The sequence below is a fragment of the Cynocephalus volans genome, chromosome 15, assembly GCF_027409185.1.
Source record: "Cynocephalus volans isolate mCynVol1 chromosome 15, mCynVol1.pri, whole genome shotgun sequence".
In the NCBI taxonomy this organism is placed as follows: Eukaryota; Metazoa; Chordata; class Mammalia; order Dermoptera; family Cynocephalidae; genus Cynocephalus; species Cynocephalus volans.
In genome coordinates this window covers 37659784-37668602 of record NC_084474.1, presented here as the reverse complement: position 1 = coordinate 37668602, position 8819 = coordinate 37659784, and positions in this window count along the sequence as shown.

Here is an 8819-nt window from a genome sequence, read left to right as displayed (position 1 = left end):
GACTCTAGCTTTATTTATTTATTTTTAATTTTTAAATTTTTTTTGCTGAGGATTGCTTTGGCTATTGGGGTCTTTTGTTGCTCATATGAATGTTAGGACTGTTTTTTCTATTTCTGTGAAGAATGCCATTGGTATTTTCATGGAAATTGCATTGGATCTGTAATTGCTGAATCTTCAGTTGAATCAATTGAATTGCTTTGGGTAGTATGGACATTTTCACAATATTGAGTCATCCAATCCAAGAGCATCAAATGTCTTTCCACCATTTTGTGTCCTCTTTAATTTCTTTCAGCAGTGATTTGGTCTTCTCATTGTAGAGATCTTTCGCTTTCTTCATTAAATTTATCCTTAGGATTTTTATTTGTTTGTTTTTGGTGATTATTATAAATGGGCTAGCCTTCTTGATTTTTTTGTTAGTTCACTGTCAGAGTATAAAAACACTGCTGGTTTTGCATGCTGATTTTGTATCCTGCAACTTTATAACTTTACCGAAATTAACAACTCTAAGAGTTTTTCTGTACAGTTATCAGGCTTTTCTATACATAGGATCATGTCATCTGCAAAAAAAAAAAAAAAATCTGTCATTTGACTTTATCTTTTCCAATCTAGACGCCCTTCTTCCTCTTGGCTGTTTGCTCAGGCTAGTACTTCCAATACTATGTTAAATAGGAGTGGTGATGGTGGGCTTCCTTATCTGTTCCCATTCTTAAGGGAAAAGCCTTCACCTTTTCCCTATTCAGGGTGATATTGGTGGTGGGTTTGTCATATATGGTTTGCATTGTGTTGAGATACTTTCTTTCTATGCCTAATTCGCTAAGAGTGTTTATCATGAAGTGCTATTGAATTTTGCAGAATACTTTCTTGCATCTATTGAGATAATCACATGGGTTTTGTCCTTGATTTTGTTGATGTGGTGTATCACATTTATTGACTTACATATGTTGAACCATCCTCCCATCCCTGGGATGAATCCCACTTGATTGTGATATATAATTTTTTGATGAGTTGCTATATATATATATTTTTTTAAATTTTATTTTGTCGATATACATTGTAGCTGATTAATGCTCCCCATCACCAAAACCTCCCTCCCTTCTCCCTCCCCCCCTCCCCCACAACAATGTCCTTTCTGTTTGCTTGTTGTATCAACTTCAAATAATTGTGGTTGTTATATCTTCTTCCCTCCCCCCCCCGATTTGTGTGTGTGTGTGTGTATGTGTGTGTGTGAATTTATATATTAATGTTTAGCTCCCTCCAATAAGTGAGAACATGTGGTATTTCTCTTTCTGTGCCTGATTTGTTTCACTTAATATAATTCTCTCAAGGTCCATCCATGTTGTTGCAAATGGCAGTATTTCATTCGTTTTTATAGCTGAGTAGTATTCCATTGTGTAGATGTACCACATTTTCCGTATCCACTCATCTGATGATGGGCATTTGTGCTGGTTCCAACTCTTGGCTATTGTAAAGAGTGCTGCGATGAACATTGGGGAACAGGTATACCTCCGACTTGATGATTTCCATTCCTCTGGGTATATTCCCAACAGTGGGATGGCTGGGTCGTATGGTAGATCTATTTGCAATTGTTTAAGGAACCTCCATAACATTTTCCATAGAGGCTGCACCATTTTGCAGTCCCACCAACAATGTATGAGAGTTCCTTTTTCTCCGCAGCCTCGCCAGCATTTATCGTTCATAGTCTTTTGGATTTTAGCCATCCTAACTGGGGTTAGATGGTATCTCAATGTGGTTTTGATTTGCATTTCCCGGATGCTGAGTGATGTTGAGCATTTTTTCATATGTCTGTTGGCCATTTGGATATCTTCCTTAGAGAAATGCCTACTTAGCTCTTTTGCCCATTTTTTAATTGGGTTGCTTGTTTTCTTCTTGTAAAGTTGTTTGAGTTCCTTATATATTCTGGATATTAATCCTTTGTCAGATGTATATTTTGCAAATATTTTCTCCCACTCTGTTGGTTGTCTTTTAACTCTTTTAATTGTTTCTTTTGCTGTGCAGAAGCTTTTTAGTTTGATATAATCCCATTTGTTTATTTTTCCTTTGGTTGCCCGTGCTTTTGGGGTCGTATTCATGAAGTCTGTGCCCAGTCCTATTTCCTGAAGTGTTTCCCCTATGTTTTCTTTAAGAAGTTTTATTGTCTCAGGGTGTATATTTAAATCCTTAATCCATTTTGAGTTGATTTTAGTATACGGTGAGAGGTATGGATCTAGTTTCATTCTCCTGCATATCGATATCCAGTTATCCCAACACCACTTGCTGAAGAGGCAGTCCCTTCCCCAGTGAATAGGCTTGGTGCCTTTGTCAAAGATCAGATGGCAGTAAGTGTGTGGGTTGATTTCTGGATTCTCTATTCTATTCCATTGGTCAGTGTGTCTGTTTTTATGCCAGTACCATACTGTTTTGGTTATTATAGCTTTGTAGTATAGCTTAAAGTCAGGTAGTGTTATGCCTCCAGCTTTATTTTTTTTGCTGAGCATTGCTTTGGCTATTCGTGGTCTTTTATTGTTCCATATAAATGTCTGAATAGTTTTTTCCATTTCTGAGAAAAATGTCTTTGGAATTTAGATGGGGATTGCATTGAATTTGTATATCACTTTGGGTAGTATGGACATTTTCACTATGTTGATTCTTCCAATCCAAGAGCATGGAATATCTTTCCATCTTCTTGTATCCTCTCTAATTTCTCTCAGCAGTGGTTTGTAGTTCTCATTATAGAGATTTTTCACCTCCTTGGTTAACTCAATTCCTAAGTATTTTATTTTTTTGGTGGCTATTGTAAATGGGCAGGCTTTCTTGATTTCTCCTTCTGCATGTTCACTATTGGAGAAAAGAAATGCTACTGATTTTTGTGTGTTGATTTTGTATCCTGCTACTGTGCTGAAATCATTTATCAATTCCAACAGTTTTTTTGTAGAGGTTTTAGGCTGTTCGATATATAGGATCATGTCATCTGCAAACAGGGACAGTTTGACTTCATCTTTTCCAATCTGAATGCCCTTTATTTCCTTCTCTTCTCTGATTGCTCTGGCTAGTACTTCCAACACTATGTTGAATAGGAGTGGTGAGAGTGGGCATCCTTGTCTAGTGCCTGTTCTTAAAGGAAAAGCTTTCAGCTTTTCCCCATTCAGGATGATATTGGCAGTGGGTTTGTCATATATGGCTTTAGTTATGTTGAGATACTTTCCCTCTATACCTAACTTATAGAGGGTCTTTGTCATGAATGAGTGCTGAACTTTATCAAATGCTTTTTCAGCATCTATAGATATGATCATATGGTCCTTGTGTTTGAGTTTATTAATATGGTGTATCACATTTATTGATTTGCGTATGTTGAACCAACCTTGCATCCCTGGGATGAATCCCACTTGATCGTGATGAATAATTTTTCGTATGTGTTGCTGTATTCTGTTTGCTAGTATTTTAGTGAGGATTTTTGCATCTATATTCATCAAGGATATCGGCCTGTAGTTTTCTTTTTTGGTTATATCTTTACCTGGTTTTGGTATCAGGATGATGTTTGTTTCATAGAATGAGTTTGGGAGATTTGCGTCCGTTTCAATCTTTTGGAATAGTTTGTAAAGAATCAGTGTCAATTCCTCTTTGAATGTTTGGTAAAATCTGCTGTGAATCCATCTGGTCCTGGGCTTTTCTTTGTTGGGAGCCTTCTGATAACAGCTTCAATCTCCTTTATTGTTATTGGTCTGTTCAAATTTTCTACGTCTTCACGGTTCAGTTTTGGGAGCTTGTGTGTGTCCAGAAATTTATCCATTTCCTCCAGATTTTCAAATTTGTTGGCGTATAGTTGTTTATAGTAGTCTCGAATGATTCCTTGTATTTCAGATGAATCAGTTGTAATATCGCCTTTTTCATTTCTAATTTTTGTTATTTGAGTCTTCTCTCTTCTTTTTTTTGTTAGCCATGCTAATGGTTTGTCAATTTTATTTATCTTTTCAAAAAACCAACTTTTTGATTCGTTGATCTTTTGAATTGTTTTTTGGTTTTCAATTTCATTCAGTTCTGCTCTGATCTTAATGATTTCTTTCCGTCTGCTAACTTTAGGATTGGATTGTTCTTGTTTTTCTAGTTCTTTAAGGTGAAGTGTTAGGTTGTTCACTTGCCATCTTTCCATTCTTCTGAAGTGAGCATTTAATGCAATAAATTTTCCCCTCAATACTGCTTTTGCAGTATCCCACAGGTTTTGGTATGATGTATCATTGTTTTCATTAGTTTCAATAAACTTTTTGATTTCCTGCTTGATTTCTTCTTGGACCCATATGTCATTAAGTAGAATGCTGTTTAATTTCCATGTGTTTGTATAGTTTCCAGAGTTTTGTTTGTTATTAATTTCTAGTTTTAATCCATTGTGGTCTGAGAAGATACATGGGATAATTCCAATTTTTTTGAATTTATTGAGACTTGATTTGTGACCTAATATGTGATCTATCCTGGAGAATGATCCATGTGCTGATGAGAAGAATGAATATTCTGAGGTTGTTGGGTGGAATGTTCTGTAGATATCTGCCAATTCCAATTGGTCTAGAGTCTTGTTTAGATCTTGTGTTTCTCTACTGATTCTTTGCCTAGATGATCTGTCTAATATTGACAGTGGGGTGTTCAGGTCCCCTGCTATTATGGTATTAGTGTCTATTTCCTTCTTTAGGTCTAATAGAGTTTGTTTTATAAATCTGGCTGCTGCAACATTGTGTGCGTACATATTTATGATTGTTATGTCTTCTTGATGGATCAGTCCTTTTATCATTAAGTAGTGTCCCTCATTGTCTCTTTTTATGGTTTTTAGTTTAAAGTCTATTTTGTCAGATATAAGAATAGCCACTCCAGCTCGTTTTTCTTTTCTGTTTGCATGGTAAATCTTTTTCCATCCTTTCACTCTTAGTCTGTGTGAATCTTTATGGGTGAGGTGGGTCTCTTGTAGGCAGCATATAGTTGGGTCCTGCTTTTTGATCCAGTCAGCCAGTCTGTGTCTTTTAATTGGGGAATTTAAGCCTTTAACATTAAGAGTTGTTATTGAAAGGTGTTGATTTATTCCTAGCATTTTATTGGTTGTTTGGTTGTCTTAGGTGTCTTTTGTTCCTTGCTTTCTGATTTACTGTTTGGTTTCTTTGTTTGTTGGTTCCTTAGGTTGTAGATAGTGTTTTTGTTAGCTTGTTTTCTCTTCATGAATGCCATTTTTATTGTACTAGCGGGTTTAGAATTTTCTTAGGTTTTTATGGCAGTGGTAGTTATTTTTCAGGAACCAAACCCAGTACTCCCTTGAGGATTTCTTGTAAGGGTGGTCTTGTGGTAGTGAACTCCCGCAGTTTTTGTTTGTCTGAGAAATATACTATTTGCCCCTCATTTCGGAAGGATAGCCTTGCAGGGTAGAGTATTCTTGGCTGGCAATCTTTGTCTTTTAGTATTTTGAAAATATCATCCCATTCCTTTCTAGCTTTTAGGGTTTGTGATGAGAAGTCTGATGTTAACCTGATTGGGGCTCCCTTATAGGTGATTTGACGCTTCTCTCTTGCAGCTTTTAAGATTCTCTCTTTGTCTCTGAGTTTTGCCAATTTGACTATGACATGTCTTGGAGAAGGCCTTTTTGGGTTGAATACGATTGGAGATCGTTGAGCTTCCTGGATCTGAAGATTTGTGATTTTTCCTATACCTGGGAAGTTTTCTGCCACTATTTTGTTGAATATGTTTTCAATGGAATCTCCATTTTCCTCCCCTTCTGGAATACCCATGACTCGGATATTTGAGCGCTTGAGGTTGTCTGATATCTCTCTCAGATTTTCTTCCATGTCCTTGATTCTTTTTTCTTTCTTTTTGTCTGCTTGTGTTATTTCAAACAGCCCATCTTCAAGTTCAGAGGTTCTCTCTTCAACTTCGACAAGCCTGCTGGTTAAACTCTCCGTTGTGTTTTTTATTTCGCTGAATAACTTCTTCAGTTCAGCAAGTTCTGCTACAGTTTTTTTCAGGACATTGATTTCCTTGTATATTTCCTCTTTCAGATCCTGTATACTTTTCCTCATTTCATCATGATGTCTAGCTGAGTTTTCTTGTATCTCATTCAGTTTCCTTAGAATTATCACTCGAAATTCCTTGTCAGTTATTTCAAGGGCTTCTTGTTCTATAGGATCTAGAGTATGAGATTTATTAACTTTTGGTGGTGTACTTTCTTGATTTTTTGTATTTCTGGTGTCTTTTTTTTGGTGTTTATTCATTGTGGCAGGGGGTTTCACAGTCCACCGGTTTGAGACTAATGACTAACTAGGATGTTGCTGTGGTTGCCAATTTGGTATGGCTCCCGCCGTGACTGCTCAGTTGGCCTCTAGTGTCTTGTGTGTGTGGTTGCCTCAGGTCTTGGGCTTCTCCGGGGATCCACCTTTCTGGTCAGCTTGTACTCTGCTGGGCTGGTGGATCACATACCACAGGGTGTGTGATCTCTGTTGAGCTTTCACTTCCTGTACAGGACTTCTCCCCGTTCCGTGTGCTCTGGCCCAGGCTGTTAGATCGTGCAGTGGCGACCCCACCGGGTGTGTGGTTTCTGTCGAGTCTCCGCCTCCCTGGCCGCACGTCTCCCCCCTCTGTGCACACTGTGCTGGGCTGGGGAGTGTCTTCTGCACCCCTCGTCTATCAGCTGGGCCTTCAAGACCCTGCTCAGCACCGCCTCGCCCAGGAAGTCTACCAGGTTTCTGCTAGGCACAGACGACCGGTCTCTCTGGGTGCCTTTGTAGCACTGTGTAGATCTTTCTCGGGTCTTGTTCACCTTTGTATCCCCCCGGTATAAACCGAGTCTAGTGCCCGCCTGCAGCCTGCTCTCTGGCAGGTTCAAGCAGACCTGGGAACTCTCCTACCACACTATTCCCAACCAGAAATTCGTTAGGCTTTTTTCCAAACTGGTGGTCGCAGAGATGTTATCTGCCTCCCAGTAACAGGAAGTTTACCGGGGCCGGAGTCCAGGGTGTGGTGGAGTGACAGTCGGCCCGCCTGTACTTCCTAGCCCTCCCAACACTGGTCGGGACGCCCCACACCCCCAGCCCCGCCAGAGAACCGCGGAGGGAGTGGGAGAGGAGGCCGGCCCGCAGGGTCCGGAAAGCCCCGCGCCAGGCCAAGCAAATGGGCTCAGTGATGGCCGAGCAGGGCGGAGCTGCCCGCACCTGGGAAAATGGAGGCAGCACCGGGGCAGTGAGTGGCCTGGTGGTGCAGGCGGGAGCCGCGTGGGCATCCACCCCCCGAACAGAGCTGTGCCAGGGATCACTCACAGTGCTGTGCCAGGTCGGGCGCTCGCTCTGTCTCTGGTTTGTTGCCTTCCGTGTTCTCGGCGCTGCCGCCTCGGGCTGTTCAGTCGCGGCGCCGCTCGGGCGCTCCCAGGAATCTTCTTTAATGCCGGCCTGAAACCTCGAATCCTGAATAGGGCAGCTGGCCGCCTTCAGTGCGGCCCCAGCCTCTGGGAACCTGGCTGCATCCACAGCAGCCCTGGCGCCGTGTTCCCTGTTTCAAGACTCACTTTTGCAGCTAAGAATCAGTTCTTTTCCTGCTCCACACTTCAAAGCTGTTGCCTGTAAATGAGGCAGCCTCTCCTGCCGGGGGCAAAGTGGCGTTGAGCCCCCACGACCGGCCAGCAGCAGCAGTCCTCCCTTAAGAGATGGCCAGAGGAAGGTCCACAAGTTTCCCGGCTGCCTGAGGCCCAGTGGCCACCTTTTCCACCTCAGCTACTCCGCGCCAGCCGCCGCAGCCGCCGCCATCTTGAAACTCCAACTTGTAAATATTTTCGAGTTGCTATATTTTGTTTGCTAATATTTTGTTGAATTTTTGCATCTATGGTCATCATAGACATTGCACTATAGTTTTATTTTGTTGTTGTGTTTGTCCAGTTGTAGTATCAGGGTGGTGCTGGCCTCATAGAAAGAGTTTGGGAGAATGCCTTTGTTTCAATTGTTTGGAATAGTTTGAAGAGAACTGGTATTCAATCCTCTTTAAAGATTTGGTAGAATTCATCAGTAAAGCCATCTGGCCCTGGATTTTTTTTTGTTGGGAGACTGATGATTACTGCTTCAATCTCATTGCTTGTTATTGTTCTGTTCAGGTTTTCTGTTTCTCTTGGTTCAGTCTTGGTAGTTTGTATGTGTCCAAAAATCTGTTTCCTCCAGGTTTTCAAATTTATTGGCATACAGTTCTTTATAATAGTCTCTAATGATTCTTCATATTTCTGTGGTATTAGTTTTCATTTCTAATTTTTGTTATTTTGGTCTTCTCTCTTTTTTTATTTTTAAGTTAGCCTTGCTAATCATTTCTCAATTTTTTTAATCTTCTTGAATAACCAATTTTTTGTTAAATTGATCTTTTGTATCATTTTGGGGGTTTCTATTTGATTTAGTTCTGTTCTGATCTTAATTATTTTTTTTCCTTCTACTAAATTTGGGATTGGATTACTCTTGTTTTTCTAGTTCTTTGAGGTATAGCATTTGGTTGGTCGTTTGAAATCTTTCTATATTTTTGATATAAGCATTTATTGCAATGACCTTCCCTCTTAGTACTGCTTTTGCAGCATCCTACAGGTTTTGGTATGATGTGTCTTTATTTTCATTAGTTTTGAGAAATTTTTTTATTTCCTGTTTAATTTCTTCTTAGACCTATATGGTGTTCAGGAGCATGTTGTTTAATTTCCATGAGTTTGTAAAGTTTCCAGAGTTTCACTTGTTATTGATTTCTACTTTTAATCCAATGTGGTCTAAAAATACACTTGAAGTGATCTCAATTTTTAAAATTTGTTGAGGCTTGATTTGTGACTTAACATATGT